Raw genomic sequence first — 19,138 nt, 5'->3', positions numbered from 1 at the left:
GTCCTAATTCTTTTGTCCGAGCTATATTCCAATTCAAAATCACAAGGTCCAATTCTCCTTTTACATCCAATCATTTACCAAATAACTATGTAATTTATCCTATCTATGATTTTTTTTTTCTTTGGACCAAATCCTATCTATGGTTTTCTCTTTCAAATCCTATCTATTGTTTTCTGCTTTTGACGAAACCTATAGTTGTTCTGTAGTCTTGAGTATTCTTCAGGATTGGTGATTTGGAACACAGAACAACTTATTATATCCCCTCACGACAAAGATATCTGCCGCGATGGTAACTTTTGTAATTTCGTGTTCTATATTCATTTAACCATTTTTAATTAAAACTTATGTTATTGTTTTTTTTATATCATGCTTAGTTATTGTATTTTTTTGTAAAATTTTGTCTTGATGTAGGAAAAAACATATGTTGTTTTTAATGGGAGAAAACCCGGTGTTTATGAGCGCTGGGAAGAGACTCAAGCACAAGTTAATGGCTTTAGAGGTGCTTGTTACAAGGGATATAGCACTAAAGAAAAGGCATTGAGAGCATTTGATGAATACATGAAGAAACCTTTCGTTGCTACTGGTTCGAGTTCAACGTCCGCTCCAATTTCGAGTGCAACGTTCGGTCCAACTTGTAGTTCAACGTCCGCGTCAAGTTCGAGCTCAACGTCTGCAAAAAGTTCGAGTTCGGAAAAAAAACTAAACGAAAAAATAGCTCAATTGGTTAATGCTCAAATAGAGTTAGCACGTGAGCATCAGAGAAATGCATTAAGAATGGAGGAGCTATCTGAAGAGTTGAAAGTCTTGCTGGAATCTCTACAATTTCGTGATGATGACTAGAGTTCTTCTTGGTATTGCTATGATGTTCTGTTTAATATTGTAATATGTAAGACATAATTAAGTTAGCAGTAGATATTTTTATGACCTGTGCTTTATTACTTTTGTTTAAGTTATATTTTATGAATGCTTAGTTACTTTTGTTTAAGATATATTTTGTCAAGAATTTGTGTAAGATATTTTTAAGTTAATGTCTTATTAACTTGCTGGGAAACACCATGTTTACTCCATTTCATATAACCATGCATGTCCATATATATAAACACCATGCTGTGGTGCATTGGTTATATAACCATGCATGTCCATATATATAAACACCAATGAGCAGAATCATACGATTGTAGTAAACTAACCAATACACAAAATAACACCAGATTCAGATTATGATGTCCATTGGGTTATAAACATCAGTGGCAGCTAATAATGAACTTTTGCCATATCCTTCAATCCTCTTGTTGATGCATAACTCCAGGTCAACACTTATACGAGCAATTTTACTTGTACAAATAGGTATGGCAATATGGCAATACTACTTTATACATTACGAAAGAGAAATTACTCTAACAACATTACAGGCAAAAAAAAAAAAACAGATAACAAAATCTTCAATTTTGTCAAGCTTCACTTCATCCACACTACTGTTAATATTTGGCACCAACAGCTTTGGATTCGGGACTGGTGTTCCTGTCACGATTGAAATGAAGGCATCCAGAGGTCATTCATACTACGCTGGCCCTCCGCTGGTTTCCGAATAATCTGACATTTTTTTAAGAAACGAACACATACTATGAAAAAAGATTTTTAAGAAACTAACACATACATATAAAGTTCGAAAATTGAATGCTCAAAAATTTAATCCTTACTTGTGATGATTGAGGACCCTGAAACTGACAAGGGAATAAATTCATTTCACCGCTTGTACAAACATTTGTATTACCTTCCTGCACGAGACATAAATAATATCGAAGATGATAACGCGTTGATTTAATAGTGAAAATAAAAAAAACAAGTTACCATTTGATTTGAGTACAGTAATAAATGTTGAGGAAGTAAAAAAGGATTCGGCGAGAAATTTAAATTTAAGTGTTGTTGGGATGGTATGTGGTTTTTTTCCCGTGCCGTGGTGTCATCTTGTGAACTTTGCCCCTTTCTTTTGCCTCCTTTTGCACCTAGCACATCCAAAGAAGATGGTCATCTACCTATGTAATTAGTATATGATCACAACTTTGAATAAATTTAAACTTACTTGGAATTTCAGCTTTTTCTTTTCCTTTTCTATTTCCTTTTTTGCTCTTATTATCCCAATGTCGTGTAATATTTGCATTTGTCACTCCTTTTGCTTTAGCAGTAAGTGGGTTACGTATTAATACTGCATCGATGTGACCGTCACTTGGAATATCATCACACGGCGTCTCATCATCTACACTCAAATTTTGGACAAGGTTGGATATTTCATCTGTTGCTGTATCAACCAACTTATACAAACTTTTTCTCGCATCCTCGTGAGATTTGCTCAGTTGAGTTAGATCATACATCGATCTCATTATTTGATTCACAAACACCATCTCAGATTTACCACCACCACCACCACCACCACCACTTTCTCTGAAGTCATTGTTAACTCTAGTTTTTATATTCTTCATCCATCTCTTCAAAATGTAGCAGTTGGGTAAAACAGTGACGTCGAAAGAGTTATACACCATCAAAACATGCTTACACAAAATCCCCATTGTCTCAAACTTAGAACAACTACACTTTATTTCATGAGTCTGCTTATTGAACACCACTTGTCTGACCCTTGAGTTTTCATCGTGAGATTTTACTCTGAACTCAATCAAATTCCAATCATTACCAAAACAAGCTGGTGGTTGAACAGATTTGCAATTCAAAGAGTTAACCAATTCAATTTCGAATAACTTGTAAATGGAAATAGTGTAGACATCAGCAGCATGAATCAACAACGGATGATTTTTCAAAATCTGTGCAGGCTTACCATGACGACAACGGGTGATAAGTGCATTTTATGCACTTATATTAGTCCTATATTTCATATAGATTGTTGGTCTTTTTTGGGCAGAATTATGTGTTCCGTGTTGTTTTTGGTGTGATTGCAGGAATCTAGGTGCGGATACAATATGTGCGTGAAAACGAGCTAAAATGGCGCCTAGGAGAAGAAGTGTGAGCGATAGTCCGAAGGGTGGAATGCAGAAAGCTTCGCGCACATGCGCGACTTATTCACGCGCACATGCGCGTGATTTACAGAAAGTTCCGCGCATATGCGCCGCTAATGGCGCGCACATGCGCGAGATACAGCAGGCAACAACCCGAGGGCAGCGCGCATATGCGCCGTTCATGGCGCGCATATGCGCGCAAGAAGAAGGCCAGCACCAACAGCACCCGCGCACATGCGCCACCAAATGTCGCGCACATGCGCGACCCATCCAGAGAGAAGCGCGCATATGCGCCGCTCATAGCGCGCATATGCGCGTGGCGCGATGTCCGAATTTAAAATAGGTTTTCGCACGGACTAAAGGGGCATTCAGAAATATTGGAGCACAGCCGTCACCAGGAGAAAAAAAAGCGAGAGCACGGACGACGGAGCGCGAAGAACGGAGATTGAAGACGCTTCATCCGGACACGGAGACGCACTTCCATCTCTTGCCAACACGTTCTTTATTCGGTTTCTTACTTTTACGTTTTTTATGATTACAAACAGGTTTTGTTGTGATCTACTTTTGAGTATGAACTAAATTTTATTTTCTAGAGATTGACGTAGTCGAAGTCGAACCTTTGTTATCGACGTTTTGATATTGCATTGAATTATTTCATCGTGTTTGTTTGTGATTTCCGGTATTAAATGCTTTTGGATTACTGGCCATAATTTGAATGATAAAACAATTGAGATCTAACACTCGAGAGAGGTGATCGAAATTAGGACAAGGGAAATCGCATCGTCAGATATTTATAGCGTGCAAAAGACGTATAACTTTGGCGAAACCATAATAGAACCTTGTGTGCATTTATTACTTGTTGCATGATTTTGAATAGACATATTAAAATCGGTAATAGGTAATACATTTCTATTTAGCACTCGACAGAGGGAATAGGAAATATTGTGAGTTCTTGGTTAATAAATATGGTGCAATTTAATTTAATGTTAGTCATGATTAATTTAGCATAGGGGAGACTCGACGAAATCATATCTCTAGATTTATTTACCCATTGAAATTCGACTGTGTGCTAGAATTTTAGGAGTTGTTATTTTATTTGAATTGCTTAAAAACCAATTATTCGATTTGTCTAAATAAAGTTAAGCTATGTCAATTATGGTACTTAATATTCGATTTTAAATAATTACTCTTCGTAGGAACGATATCTGTACTCAACCCAGTACTAAAACTTGACACCGTATACTTGCGGTAGTGAAAACACGCAACAAGTTTTTGGCGCCGTTGCCGGGGAGTAAACTATTTAAATGCATATTGATATCATTACTAAGTAGTATTGATTTTAATTTAGACTTTATTTTATTTTGTTTTCTTCATTTTGTTAATCTATAGTCTTTTTGTTTTGCAGTGCATGCGAAAATATCAAAATCCCGACTTGCTAATTTTTGATCCGGAGATCGAAAGAACTGCCAGGAGATTAAGGAAAGCGAGGAGAGACGAAATTAAAGCAATGGCTGAAAACAGAGACAACCAGAATGAGCCCCCTAGAGAGGTACCAATCCGAGAACATTTCCGTCCTATCATCAACGCTCACTACTCTGGAATAGCTCGCGGAACCATTGCTGCTAACAACTTCGAGCTAAAGCCCGCACTCATTAACATGGTTCAACAGAACCAATTTGGAGGAGCAGCCACTGCAGATCCCCATCTTCACCTCAGGACTTTTCTGGAGATCACGGATACGGTAAAAATGAATGGTGTTTCTGACGAACTTATTCGATTGCGCCTGTTTCCATTTTCTCTTAGGGATCACGCAAGGAGTTGGCTCCAATCTCTACCACTGGGAAGTGTTACTACTTGGGCGGATTTGGTTACGAAGTTCTTGTCAAAATATTTTCCTCCTGCTAAATCTGCTCAGCTGAAAATAGATATCACCAACTTCAGGCAGAGAGAATTTGAGGTATTATATGAGGCGTGGGAGCGATACAAAGAGTTACTCAGGAAGTGTCCGAATCATGGATATGCAGATTGGGTACAAATCGAGCTATTTTACAATGGTTTGGATGGGCCGACTAGAGGGAATGTGGATGCTGCCGCCGGAGGTACTATTTTTTCTAAAACACCTGATGAGGCCTATGATTTGCTTGAACAGATGACCATCAACAGTTATCAGTGGCCGAGTGAAAGATCTGGAGCAAAGAAACCTGCTGGAGTGTATGCCGTAGACCCGATTACATCACTTACTGCACAGGTTTCGGCATTGACTACACAAATTGCAGCGATGAACAAAGCAAGCCAAGCTACGTCTGAAGTAGCACTGGTGACTGCTGAGGAAGAGCCAGTTATGGAGGAAGCTCAGTACATCAACAACCGTGGCTTTGGAGGTTATCGAGGTAATCCTCCCCCTAATACTTATCATCCAGGTTTGAGGAATCACGAGAATTTCTCTTATGCGAACAACAAGAACGTGTTGAATCCTCCACCGGGGTTCAATACACAGAAAGGGGAAGGAAAGCCATCTTTTGAAGATCTAGTGGGCACATTTGTGACTGAGTCTGGGAAGAGGATGGCGAGAACTGAGTCTCGTCTTGATAACATGGAGACACACATGGGCAATATGGGTGCCACGATGAAGTCCTTGGAGACACAAATAGGGCAACTAGCCAATGCTTTGAAAGATCAGAATCGAGGGCAGTTTCCCAGCAACACCGAGGTGAATCCTAGGGAGCAGTGCAAAGCTGTCACATTGAGAAGTGGTAAGGAAATTGGCATCCAAGAGCCGACGGAAGAGAGTGTAGAGATTCTTGTTGAGGAAGATGATGAAAAGAGTGCAAGTGTTAGAGAAGAGAAAGTAGAGGAACCTGAGAAAGTACTTAAACAGCAGCCTTTACCGAAGGTAAATCTTCCATATCCACAGAGGTTCAAGAAGAAAGGGTTGGATGATCAGTTTGCGAAGTTTCTAGAAATTTTCAAGAAAATACACATCAACATCCCATTCGCCGATGCATTGGAGCAAATGCCCAATTATGCTAAGTTCATCAAAGATGTGATGTCCAAAAAGAGGAGGATCCAAGAATTTGAAACTGTAAAGCTGACCGAAGAGTGTAGTGCAATACTCCAAAGGAAACTACCCCAGAAACTCAAAGATCCAGGGAGTTTTACTATTCCTTGTGTTATTGGTGGTTCTAGAGTAAATAGAGCTTTATGTGATTTAGGTGCTAGTATAAATTTAATGCCTTTTTCTATTTACAGGACTTTGGAGCTTGGCGAGGTGAAACCTAGCACTATTACTTTACAGTTGGCGGACAGATCACTTACCTACCCACGAGGGATAGTAGAGGATGTGCTGGTAAAGGTAGACAAATTCATATTTCCTGCTGATTTTGTCATATTAGATATGGAAGAAGACCAGGAGACTCCGCTTATCTTTGGAAGGCCATTCCTAGCTACCGGGAAGGCATTGATTGATGTGCACAAAGGCGAGCTCACCTTGAGAGTAGGTGGAGAAGAAGTTGTTTTCAACATCTACAACACCATCAAGGGACCAAATGAGGTAAGTACTTGTAAGAGTATTGATATAATTGATTCATGTGTATCTCATGTTGGTGCAGGTAAGTTGACAAAAGACTCTTTGGAGAGATGCTTGTTGGAATCAGCTTCTACACTAGATGAAGATGATTGGGATGTGCAAGAGGAGTTACTTGCTCTCAATACACTACCTAAGGAAAAGAGTGATGCCCAACTGGAGGAGTTACTTGAGGATGCAAGTAGAGAGGTACCAAAAGCATCCCCTGTATTGAAGGATTTACCGAGTCACTTGTGCTATGCTTTCCTAGACGAGGGTTCGTCACATCCGGTAATTATATCTTCTGCTCTTACTAGTAATGAGAAAGATAGATTGTTGAGGGTGTTGAGAGAATTTAAATCTGCTTTGGGTTGGACAATTGCTGATATAAAGGGGATTAGCCCTACTGTTTGTATGCATAAAATCTTGATGCAGGAGTCCTATTCCCCATATGTTGATCATCAGAGGAGGCTTAATCCAGCCATGAAAGAGGTTGTGAGGGCTGAGGTATTAAAATTGTTAAATGCTGGTGTTATTTATGCTATATCTGACAGTTCTTGGGTTTCACCAGTACAAGTAGTGCCTAAAAAGGGAGGTATAACTGTAGTGAGAAATGAGAATAATGAATTGATTTCAACTCGTCCAGTGACTGGTTGGCGAGTGTGTATCGACTACAGAAAATTGAATGATGCGACTAGGAAAGATCACTTCCCCCTCCCCTTTATTGATCAGATGCTTGATAGAGTAGGTGGTTATCATTATTATTGCTTTCTAGATGGTTATTCAGGTTACAATCAGATTGTGATAGCACCGGAGGATCAGGAGAAGACTACCTTCACTTGTCCCTACGGTACTTTTGCCTTCAGGAGAATGCCATTTGGTCTTTGCAATGCACCTGCTACTTTTCAGAGGTGTATGATGGCCATATTTTCTGATATGATTGAGGAGATAATGGAGGTTTTCATGGATGATATATCTGTCTTTGGTTCATCATTTGATCACTGTTTGCAGAATTTAACCCTTGTTTTGCAGAGATGTCAGGAGAAGAATTTAGTGTTGAATTGGGAGAAATGTCACTTCATGGTGCAAGAAGGTATTGTGCTTGGGCACAAAATTTCAGCGAGAGGAATGGAGGTGGACAGAGCCAAAGTTGTGGCAATTGAAAACCTCCCACCACCAAAGAATGTGAAGGGGATCAGAAGTTTCTTGGGACATGCCGGGTTCTATCGTCGTTTTATTAAAGATTTCTCTAAAATCACTAGACCTTTATGTAATTTGTTAGAGAAAGATTCTACATTTATTTTTGACGATGATTGTTTGCAGGCGTTTAACAAAATCAAGACAGCTCTGATTTCTGCACCTATCATGATAGTGCCTGACTGGAAGGAGCCCTTTGAGCTCATGTGCGATGCGAGCGACTATGCTGTGGGAGCAGTATTGGGACAAAGGCGAGACAAGATGTTCAAGACCATCTACTATGCTAGTCGTACACTCAATGCGGCCCAACAGAATTACACAACTACTGAGAAAGAAATGCTAGCAGTGGTGTTTGCATTCGACAAGTTCAGAACATATCTCATTGGCACCAAGGTAACTGTTTTTACTGACCATGCAGCTCTTCGTTACCTCTTTGCAAAGAAGGATGCCAAGCCTAGGTTGATACGATGGATACTCCTACTTCAAGAATTTGACTTTGAGGTCAAGGACAAGAAAGGTTGTGAGAACCAGGTGGCTGATCACCTGTCACGACTAGAGCTGGAAGAAAGAGCTGAAGGTGGAGCTATCAACGAGTCGTTCCCAGATGAACAACTTTTCAAGGTGAGTGTTACACATCCGTGGTTTGCAGATATAGCTAATTTCCTTGCTGCAGGAGAATTACCTTCAGATTTAACGTATCATCAAAAGAAGAAATTTCTTCATGATGCCAAGTTTTATCTGTGGGACGATCCGTTCTTGTTCAAGAGATGCGCTGATCAGATAATTAGACGATGTGTAGCAGAGGAAGAAGCGGGTATGATTCTAGAGCAGTGTCATTCCTCACCCTATGGTGGACACTTTGGAGCATCTAGAACAGCAGCTAAGGTATTACAGTCAGGTTTCTATTGGCCTAATTTATTTAAAGACAGTTATACTTTAGTCAAGTCATGTGATAAATGTCAAAGAGTTGGCAATATTTCTAGACGACATGAATTACCACTAACAAATATTTTGGAGGTGGAACTTTTTGATGTCTGGGGTATTGATTTTATGGGTCCATTCCCATCTTCTTTTGGTCAATCTTACATCTTACTTGCTGTTGATTATGTGTCAAAGTGGGTGGAAGCAATCGCCACCAGTACTAATGACGCTCGAGTTGTTGTTAAGTTTGTTCACAGGAACATCTTCACAAGATTTGGAACGCCTAGGGCCATTATCAGTGATGAAGGTACGCATTTCTGTAATAAAATTTTTAACTCACTATTGGCCAAGTATGATGTGAAGCACAGGGTGACACTGGCATATCACCCGCAAGCCAATGGGCAAGCAGAGATATCCAACCGGGAGATCAAACAAATCTTAGAAAAGACAGTGAAGACAAACCGGAAGGATTGGACGATCAAGCTAGATGATGCATTATGGGCATACAGGACTGCATACAAGACACCTATCGGGATGTCTCCGTATAGGTTGGTCTTTGGAAAAGCTTGTCATCTCCCTGTGGAACTGGAGCACAAAGCATATTGGGCGGTGAAAAAGCTAAATTTTGATAAGCAAGCATCGGGCGAACAGCGACTGCTGCAGCTGAATGAAATGGAGGAGTTTAGGAATGACGCATACGAAAATGCCAAGATATACAAGGAAAATACAAAGAGATGGCATGACAAGCAAATTCTTCGCCGACTTTTTGAACCAGGGCAACAGGTGTTACTATTCAATTCTCGACTGAAGCTGTTTCCTGGTAAGTTAAAATCACGATGGTCTGGACCGTTCACAGTGGAAGCAGTGTACCCATACGGGGCAATTGAGCTAAAATGCAAAAATGGTGAGAAATTCAAAGTCAATGGTCAGAGGGTCAAGCACTACTTTGGAAATGAAGTGAGGCACATGGACAACATCCCACTGGGAGAACCAAAGTAGACTGAAGAAAGTCAGGCTGATGACGTTAAACCAAGCGCTGTGTGGGAGGCAACCCACATTTATTTATTTTTGCATTCCTTTTATTTAATTTTTATTTCAATTCCTTAGTTTATTAATTTTAATTTTCTTGATTCAAATATTGAGTTGCATTGTGCTATTTTTGCAGGTACTTCAAAAAAAAAAAAAAAAAAAAAAAAAAAAAAAGATCGAAAATTTATGAACAGGAGCATGGCGCACATGCGCGATTTATTTTCGCGCAAATGCGCGCAGCAGGCAGGGAGTTTGGCGCATATGCGCCACTCCGAGCGCGCTCATGCGCGAATTTTCCAGAAACTTGGGCGCATATGCGCCATTAATGAGCGCGCACAAGCGCGAATTTTCCAGCAAGGTCAGCGCATATGCGCCACATCATAGCGCGCACATGCGCGCAATCTCCAGAGACGACAGCGCATATGCGCCATTTCTAGCGCGCACATGCGCGCGACACAGCTGTTAAAAAAAAAAAAGGGGGATCGCGATCTATTATTATCAGCAAATTCAACAGACTCCCCCTCTCACCAAAAGCACTGAACCCTCGCCGCCCCTCCTTCGTCTCACGCCGTCGCTACCCTGCCACCACGCCGCCGCCGCGCCTCCTTCAAACGACGCCGCCGCCGCCAACCACCACAGCAAGTTTTTCACCAACACTCCGATTTTTGGTAATTTTCTTGTGAAATCAAGGGCTTATTTCGAAATTATTCTCTACTCTTGAGATTTGTTGAAGTTGGTGTCAATCTAATGAGGAATTTGTGATATTGTGAAGTGGGTTCGTCGAATTGAGATAAATCTTCTGTGATTGAATATACGTTGTATTGTTTATTGGATTAATTAGTGTGGTGAAAGCATATTATTCAAATATTGGGGTGTCATTACCGGAATTTTGGTCTCTCTGTGTTTGGGGTGATTGTGTGATTGTGATAGTTGTTTATTGAGTTGATGGCACCAAAGAAGAAATCAAAGAAGGATGCTTCGTCCTCTTCGAGCTTTGATTCGCACAAATTTTGGAGTGAAGAAGCTCAACAGGTGTACGAGAACTCGAAGACTCGGTCGATTATCCCAGAGAGGGGATTTAATTTATCGACGTTACGTGGTTTTATTGAGCGAGAATTGGAAAGAAGACAGTGGGTTGGATTTGCTCAACCGCCTTTTGACGCTGTGATCTCTGTCGTGAGAGAGTTTTATGCCAATCTGCGGGTACGGCATGATGATTCAAAGGTACGCGTGCGAGGTAAATTGGTATCGTTTGATTCTCAGACGATAAATTCGATATATCAGATGCCAAGCCTCGAGGAGGATGAGTACAGTGCGTTCTTAGACGAGGGGGTCGATTATGCAGAGGTTATTCGGACTGTGTGTCACGCAGGCGCCGTATGGAAAATGAGCGCGAATGGTCCAATCTCACTGAAGAAATCTGAGATGACTCCTAATGCAAGTGCGTGGACGTCATTCGTGTTGGCTCGAGTTCTCCCTTCCTCACATTACCACGATGTAACCAAAGACAAAGTGGCGCTTGTCTTTGCGATTTTGATGGGCAAAACCGTAAACTTGGGAAGAATAATACACGGATCGATCATGAGAGCCGGCACAGGATTAGCCACGGTCGCCCTCCCGTGCCCTCACATTGTTACCGACCTATGCAGACATGCCGGAGTTGCTTGGTCGCCCGATGAGCAAGTGCTCAAACCGAAGGCTCCCATCGTTGCACCTAATATGCCTCCCGTTGACTCAGATGACGAGGACTTGCCACTAGCACCGCTTCAACCACTGCCACCACCACCTGAGGGAGGCCGACAGCGCAGGAGAGACACATTGAGACGACTAGAGCTTGAGATGCAGGATCAGAGGAGATTACTGGTTGAGCAGCGACAGGTGCTGGATTCGCTCCAGTACCGCACAGACTATGCCATGGGCTTTATGATGGACTTCACGTCCGTTCTTGCTCAGCGGTTCCCGCCTTTAGGTCCAGATGATCCCATGTCTCCCCAGACTCCTGTTTGGCCACCACCGTATCCACCACCACAGTATCCAGGACCTCCACCGCAGGCCCCACCCCAGCACATGGATGAGGACAATGATGATGATGACGGCGGGAACTGACGCTCGTCGTGTGAGGTACACTTGTCCCGTTTTTTTCTTGATTATACATTGAGGACAATGCATGTTTTAAGTTTAGGGGGGTGATTTGATTATTTGATTTGAGATGAGTCGATCTGAGTTGATTTTCTTGAATTTCTGCTTTAATTTTTAGTTTTGATGTTCATTTATTTATTTTATGTTAAAAAAAAAAAAAAAAAAAAAAAAAAACAAACGAACAAAAATATCATTTATTTATTTTCATTACATGTTAGAATTGTTAGGACTAGTCATGGATACGCTATTGTGAGGCCGATGATGAAAATAAAATCGAGAGTCTGAAGCATGAATGTATTCATATTACTTGGGAGTCACATCTTATTGCACTGCCATGTTTGTTGATATTGTTGGTGCTCAGAGACTATTTGCGTGCCTGTGATGCCAATTAAACAAGAGAAGTTTGATTTTAGTAACCCTTACATGACATTAACTGACACTTTTGCGACCACAGAAATGATCTAGGCATTCTTTCGCAATATCTTTGGGGCCTTTATTCTTTGCTCATTGTCAATTGCTAGCCCATCGAGCTTCGAATGACTTTTTGAGATGCTTAACTTTTCTTTGTGCACCTATATCATACATCCTTTTGATTGAAAATTGCATGTGACTGGTTTGTATGAGTTGACTAATGAATTGACGGAATCTAGAACTTGTTTGGACACTTTTCGAGGCGAAATACGGATGATATGTGACATAGGAATGATTTAGGCGATCTTTGGAACCGTTCAAGCCTTCGAGCCTACCTAACGAACATTCAATATCCCTAGTGTCCCATTTTGAGCTTGCTAAAAATCAAGTGGCGTGTGTCAATGACACACAGTTAGCCCCCACTTGTATTTATTCTACATCCCAAAACAACTACCTAATGAGCTTATACACTTATTATCCTACCTAAATTTTGAGAGAAATACGTTCATTGGTGTTGGAATGATTTAAACACTCCTTGAAAAGAAAAAGAGAAAAATTGAATGTACAGAAAGGAGTTCAAAAAAAAAAAAAAAAAAAAAAAAAAAAACGATGAAAAGAATGAATCAAAAGTGGTGAGAAAGAAATCATTTGAGAAATGATGGATATGAATGAAAAGAAAACAATAAATGGGTGGTGACTGAAAAGAAAATGAAAATGAGTGAAAGTGATGAAGTCAAATATTTCTCTCAAATTTTGATCCCCATACCTTTATTGTAGCCATGAGCCGTAGCCTAACGTTACAAGCCTACAAGACCTATTAACCTTGTCACATTTATCCAATATATTAGTGGAGAAAAGTTGTTCAAATCAAGCTTATGGATACCTGATAAACATGGTTAATAAGTATAGACCTTAATCATTTGCATGTAAGCATCTCATTGTGTGACTTTAGCTTTGGTATACTTGTGATGAATATCTTTTGAGCCAAACAATCACCAATCAAGTCCTTTGTGATTTGTGTAAGTAAATGTGTGTTTTAATGAAGTGTAAGTTGCACCGAACTGAGGACTTCTTAAGTTTATGAGGCGATTTGGCATTGTGAATCTATTTGAGCATTCGATGAGGTAGATAAACATTGACACACCACACACGTACGTGACTCTCAAGTAAATATGAATCACATAAAAAAATAAATGAATCTGAGGCCATTGTCAATTTTTGCATATCTATGACTATAGTTGTCAGTGTTTATTTCTTGCTTGAGTCTGCAGTCTTACTTTTTAGTTTTATTTTTGCTCGGGACTAGCAAAAGTTTAAGTTTAGGGGGATTTGATAAGTGCATTTTATGCACTTATATTAGTCCTATATTTCATATAGATTGTTGGTCTTTTTTGGGCAGAATTATGTGTTCCGTGTTGTTTTTGGTGTGATTGCAGGAATCTAGGTGCGGATACAATATGTGCGTGAAAACGAGCTAAAATGGCGCCTAGGAGAAGAAGTGTGAGCGATAGTCCGAAGGGTGGAATGCAGAAAGCTTCGCGCACATGCGCGACTTATTCACGCGCACATGCGCGTGATTTACAGAAAGTTCCGCGCATATGCGCCGCTAATGGCGCGCACATGCGCGAGATACAGCAGGCAACAACCCGAGGGCAGCGCGCATATGCGCCGTTCATGGCGCGCATATGCGCGCAAGAAGAAGGCCAGCACCAACAGCACCCGCGCACATGCGCCACCAAATGTCGCGCACATGCGCGACCCATCCAGAGAGAAGCGCGCATATGCGCCGCTCATAGCGCGCATATGCGCGTGGCGCGATGTCCGAATTTAAAATAGGTTTTCGCACGGACTAAAGGGGCATTCAGAAATATTGGAGCACAGCCGTCACCAGGAGAAAAAAAAGCGAGAGCACGGACGACGGAGCGCGAAGAACGGAGATTGAAGACGCTTCATCCGGACACGGAGACGCACTTCCATCTCTTGCCAACACGTTCTTTATTCGGTTTCTTACTTTTACGTTTTTTATGATTACAAACAGGTTTTGTTGTGATCTACTTTTGAGTATGAACTAAATTTTATTTTCTAGAGATTGACGTAGTCGAAGTCGAACCTTTGTTATCGACGTTTTGATATTGCATTGAATTATTTCATCGTGTTTGTTTGTGATTTCCGGTATTAAATGCTTTTGGATTACTGGCCATAATTTGAATGATAAAACAATTGAGATCTAACACTCGAGAGAGGTGATCGAAATTAGGACAAGGGAAATCGCATCGTCAGATATTTATAGCGTGCAAAAGACGTATAACTTTGGCGAAACCATAATAGAACCTTGTGTGCATTTATTACTTGTTGCATGATTTTGAATAGACATATTAAAATCGGTAATAGGTAATACATTTCTATTTAGCACTCGACAGAGGGAATAGGAAATATTGTGAGTTCTTGGTTAATAAATATGGTGCAATTTAATTTAATGTTAGTCATGATTAATTTAGCATAGGGGAGACTCGACGAAATCATATCTCTAGATTTATTTACCCATTGAAATTCGACTGTGTGCTAGAATTTTAGGAGTTGTTATTTTATTTGAATTGCTTAAAAACCAATTATTCGATTTGTCTAAATAAAGTTAAGCTATGTCAATTATGGTACTTAATATTCGATTTTAAATAATTACTCTTCGTAGGAACGATATCTGTACTCAACCCAGTACTAAAACTTGACACCGTATACTTGCGGTAGTGAAAACACGCAACAACGGGTATCCTCACACTTCTCCTTCTCCCGCCATTTATTTAGAATTTTTGTATAATTCATCACAAATTCATACAAAGTACACATTTTATTACCTGCTTTCTTCAAAACCATATTTGTGACCTCACTCCTTGAGGTAGCCAATAGTCCTGCACTAAATTTTCCATTGCTAAAAGCAGTAGCTCATTTTTCCCTGATTTTATGCATCCCATTCAACCATTTATGACCACACAAATTATATGTATCGATCATATATGTCCACGTTGCATCAAATTCATCTTCAGATTCACAGTAATTCATGCATTTATACCACAATTTTTTGAAATTTGAATCGCCATTTAAATTCCCAAAATGTGAAGGAGCATTTTGATTTATATGCCATTGACATAAGCGATGATGTGACTGCGGAAAAACCGTTTCAATGGCATTCATCATGGCCTGGCATTGGTCTGAAAATATAGTTTCAGGTTGTTTTCCATACATAGCATCTAGAAATGTTGTGAACAACCACTCAAAAGAAGCTTCGGTCTCATCTGACATAAAAGCCAAACCAAACAACACATTTTGCATATGGTGATTTATACCAATAAATGGAGCACAAACCAAATTGTATTTGTTTGATCTATATGTTGTGTCAATCGACATCACATCACCAAAATATTCATAATCCACTGCACATTTGTAGTCCCTAAAGAAAAAATTCATCACTCTATCATCATCATCCAATTGCACATTCCAGTAAAAGTAATTCTCTTTGTTCGCCTTCTCAATAAAATATTGGATAAGTGCAGTTGCATCTCCATTCTCAACTTTGGTATGCTTTTTTAGCCGGCTCATATGGTCATATGCATCTTTTCTAATAAAACCTAAATTTTGTGGCCCACATGCTTCATTTTCCATAAAAGAAACTGCATTAGAGACAGATATTCCAGCATTCACCATAGCTTCTAGAGTGGATTTTTTTGCATGTGATAAATTGCGTGCCGATCTTAGCAGGTGAGTTTGATCAAGTGCAAACATCTCATGATTATGCTCCTCAAAAAATCTACTCACCCGCCATTCACCCCCTTTTTCCCTTGTAATCTTCAACTTGGCTTTACATTGAGTTCTAGTGATCAACTTTTGATAAACAGGAATTCTTTTACTAGAACATTTTTCATCTTTCGAACCTTCACATGAGCAATGAAATTCCTTTGATTGAAGTTCATTAGTTTTGGGAAAACAACGTTGATCACCCTTTCTCACACTAAATCCCTTGGCATGCGCGTATTGACAATACAACAAATACGCCTCTTCAACACTATTCACAATTGAACCCACTGCTAGTTTGTTCTCCAAAATATCGACAACAGAAATTTCAGTTAGTACCTCAACGTCTTCTGGCATAGACAAATCAGGAACTCCACATTGCTTTTGTGAAATGTGATCCAGTTCTACTCCTTCAACGTATTCTCCCCCCAAATCTTCAGTTGGGTTGTCATCTTCCATTGTCAAGTAAAAAACCTACAACACCCAACAAAGATTCAACTACAACAATAAACATCAAGTTGGTTGCAGGAACATTCCAAGAAATTGAATATTTCAAGCATATTTTCAATCCATACATATCTAGCTTACTTACTAAGAATATTTAAAATAATCTGGAATGATAAAATGCTTACTTACATATCTAGCATATTTTCAATCCATACTCGTGCTGTTGGCTTATCTGAGCTATTTTCAATCCATACTCGTGCTGTTGGCTTATTTTCGGACTTTTGAACTAATGTAATGGGCTATGTCGAAAATCTAAAACTATTCTGATCCCTACTCCATTTGATCGACTGTTTGGATTAAAGGCATTACAAGATTGTGGACAAATTAGTTCTTGTGACTATCAGTCCATACTATGCTCAACAAATTATTTCTGGGACTGCAAAAGGTGTAGAATGTGATATGTATACTCGTGCTGTTGGCTTATCTGGCATCACAAATGGCATGTATATTCAAGAGTGGAATCCCGCCACTGATAAACACCTTAATCATATATATATGAAAGATTCACTTGATTAAATCGTAACACAAATTACCAAATCAAGAAAGAACGCTTCCAGCTGTTGCTTTAGAAAATTAAATTTAATCGATTTAAAAATTACAAAGCAGGAATACAAAACTTCAAATCAAGCATGGGGAAATAAAGAAAAAAAATTAAATGAGGGTCAAACCCATTATCGGCATTGAAGGAAATTACAGAATATACCTTCTCAAAATATTACAGAATATACCGCACAAATAGACTTCTCCAATGACTCAAGGGCTCGTGACGGAGATGTGATGGCCGCAACGGTGGCCTTTCCCGGTGGCTGGTGGGTGTTGAGAGGTACCGTGAAAAGTTTTAGGAGAAATGGTGGAGTCCCAAAATATTGAGCGGGGAAAATTTTTGGGAAAAAAATTTTGAGCGGCTTTCACAGATCTGAAAACCTAAATCATGGTTGGTATTATTTTAGATAAATTCAAAAATCCTAAACCATGGTTGGAATTTTAGTTGCTAAAAAAATTTAAAAATAAAGAATACAAAATGACACGTGTCATTCAGCCAGGGCGTAAGGGCAGTGCCCTTACGCCCAGGATCGACTTTACCCCGTTTTCCGGTTAATTCGATGCTGGCCTTAGGGCACAGCCCTAACCCATTGGGAAGATGACACGTGGCACTTGGTTTTAAAAAAAAAAATCAGCTAATCGACTTTGAAAAATTGACTCTTCTTTGACCATGGTTAAACATTGAACCCTTTCAACGTTTTTTCAATAAAAAAAAAAATAGGTCAACAGAGCATTTCCCCAATTCATTTCCCCAATAATCTTCACCTTTGAAAAGCTGCCTCTCACCACCACGACTGTCGTCACCACTCCGCCACCGCCGAAAAGTCGCTACCTCCGAAAAGCTACCTGCGTTCATTGGTTGGTTTGGAGGTTTGCTGAAAAAAAATGACCATCTGCTGTCAACTTTTGCATATTTGTTGTTTTAATCGGTAGTAGTAACTCATGAACTTTGGTTGGTTTGTAGGTTTGATGAAAAAAATTGACCATCTGCTGTCAACTTTTGCATATTTGTTGTTTTAATCAGTAGTAGTAACTCATGAACTTGTCGAGCACTGAACCTTCGATTCTTGCACGATTTCATGGCCTAGTATGAGGACTTGAAATATTTTGTAATTAAATGGTAGAGACATTTGTTGTATAGTTGGTTATGCTTTTTGTGTTTTCCATTTGATAATATCTTAGGCATTTGATCAATCAGATTCGGATGATACTTTCAGAAATCTTTGGACTAGAACTTATATTTAGTTATTGTCTTTATATTTCAGAAATCTTTGGAATAGAACTTATATCTCTTGGTTTTTTGTTTTTATATCGTCTTAAATTTAATGTCACTTTTTGGTTCTCACTTATATTGCAAACTTGCGTGGATTTTTGTACTCCACTATGGCAATGCTTTAAATTGTTCTCTACAAAATCTTTTATGTCACTCATTAGTTGTATAATATTCGTAAATCATTTTTATTCCTTGATATAACATCCCTGCTCCAAAAGAGGCAATGTTCAATGATTGTTTAACTTCATTTCAAGTATTGCTTCATTTTGGATCAACTTCCTTTACATTAATCATTTTCGTAACCTTACAAGAATGAGTTCTGTTGTAGTAAAAACGGTTTGAACAGTATAATGTAGTTCTAAAATCAACACTAATAGGTTGGGTTGTGGAGAAATATTAGGAATTGAACAAGAGTTTTATTAGTGTGGTGGTACTGCTGAAATAGGTTTGGCTTCTACTGGCTGTTCTAATTCAGTAAAGACTTGGACTATTGGACCTTCTCAGCATCTGCTGACTTCATAGTGCTAAAATGGTGAGCCGTTTAATTTGAAGTTGCTATTTTTTGTATTATTTATTGCATTTAGTAAACTAATTATTTTTTTTTTGGAAATTTTGTGTAACTATAGGGCAAAACATATGTTGTGTTTGTTGGACGCAATCCCGGCGTATATACGTCTTGGGAAGAAACGCATATGCAAGTCAACAAATTTAGTGGAGCTGTACACAAGTCTTATAAAACTAATGAAGAAGCAGTAGAAGCAT

The 19,138-nt window shown here is 39.4% G+C and overlaps 1 long non-coding RNA gene across 1 annotated transcript; it reads right to left on the bottom strand.

The window, feature by feature from the left end:
• Positions 1 to 549: 549 nt before the first annotated feature.
• LOC140831707 (uncharacterized) lies at positions 550 to 17,521 on the bottom strand. The gene is made up of 3 exons (XR_012117911.1): positions 17,264 to 17,521; positions 16,393 to 16,527; positions 550 to 670 (listed from the first exon to the last, which is right to left on the bottom strand). It is a non-coding gene; the product is annotated as an uncharacterized lncRNA (long non-coding RNA).
• Positions 17,522 to 19,138: the final 1,617 nt, after the last annotated feature.

This window comes from Primulina eburnea, chromosome 5, assembly GCF_022965805.1.
Source record: "Primulina eburnea isolate SZY01 chromosome 5, ASM2296580v1, whole genome shotgun sequence".
Lineage (NCBI taxonomy): Eukaryota > Viridiplantae > Streptophyta > Magnoliopsida > Lamiales > Gesneriaceae > Primulina > Primulina eburnea.
The sequence above is the reverse complement of the archived record's forward strand: the minus strand, read 5'-3'. Positions and strand labels throughout refer to the sequence as shown.